This window comes from Wasmannia auropunctata, unplaced genomic scaffold, assembly GCF_000956235.1.
Source record: "Wasmannia auropunctata unplaced genomic scaffold, wasmannia.A_1.0 LD335991.1, whole genome shotgun sequence".
Classification (NCBI taxonomy): Eukaryota; Metazoa; Arthropoda; class Insecta; order Hymenoptera; family Formicidae; genus Wasmannia; species Wasmannia auropunctata.
In genome coordinates, this window is record NW_012026899.1 from 50488 (window position 1) to 51929 (window position 1442).

Below are 1442 nucleotides of genomic sequence, written 5' to 3' on the forward strand. Positions count from 1 at the left end.
TAATTTTCCGCCTTCGGATAGTATTCGGAAAATCTTAACTCTTGCGAGTAATCATACGGATTCAATAATTACGGGTGACTTTAATGCGCATCACTCCTTAAGGGAATCAACTCACTCCACTTTAAATGGACGGCTCATCGCGGATGAAATCCAAGCCAATGGATTAGTCCTATTAAGCCCCCCTGTGCCTACGTATCTCCCCCCCCTCCCAAATCTCCTTCCATAATAGATCTAGTGATAGCATCTCCGGATATTGCACCTTTAATTGAATGCTCTGTTCACAATGATCTCTGCGGGAGTGATCATTTTTCCATAGTCATTAATATTAACGAGAAATACGATCGTACTTCCTCTTTTTCATGTAAACTTCGTATTAAACCAGAGCAATGGAGATCTATTAAGAAAGAGCTCCTGTTAATAACTAAATCATTATCTGAAAAGCTGCAAAAAATTCCCGATAATGACTCATTAACAAAATATCACGAATTCACCACAAGCATTCTTGATGTGATTGATAAATTCAGCCCCCCTCCGCGTAATCGTAACGGATTATTTGCTTATAATAACGGCACTCGAACTGGCTCCCCCCCCCTCCCCCGTGCCCTGGTGGAACACAGAGTGCACAGACACCATTACAAAAAGAAAATCCGCATATCACATTTATCGTCATAACCCCACAGTTGCTAATTACAACCTCTTAAAAAAAGAAATCAATGATTCTCGTCGCGTTCTCAGAAAAGCCAAAAGAGAAGGCTGGAGAAAATATTGTGCCACTCTCGGACCTTTCACTACATCTGTGGAAGTCTGGTCTATGATTAAAAGATTTCGTAATAGACGACTTACAACACCACCCGCATCCTTGGCATCCTCTGATATTGACAAATTAGACTCACCGCTCAAAAAAGCTATGTACAAAATATACCCCCCTTGTCCTATGACGCGGTTCCGAATAATCCACATGCTTGGATTGATGACCCTTTCACTCTTCAAGAATTTACGAATGCTATTGCCACTAGCAAACGTAAATCCAGTTCCGGAATAGACAGAATTGACAACTCTCTCATCTGCGCCCTTCCCAGTGGCCTGTCCTCAATACTACTTGACATCATCAATTCTCTGTTTAGACATGGAGTCTTTCCATCAACATGGTTACATTCGCTTGTTTATCTTATCCCCAAGCCTTAGGGCAAGGGCTTCCGCCCCATAGCACTTACCTCATGTATTCTCAAGCTTACAGAGAAAATGCTCCTTAACCGTTTACAATGGCTCATTGAAAACCAAGTGTTGCTTCCTGAACATCAATTCGGCTTTCGCAGTTTTCGCTCCTGCCTGGATAATCTTACGATATTGACTGCGGATGTACAAGCGGAATTTCTGCATCACAAACACACAGCCGCGCTATTTGTCGATATTAAATCTGCCTTTGACAACGTTCTTCCCAA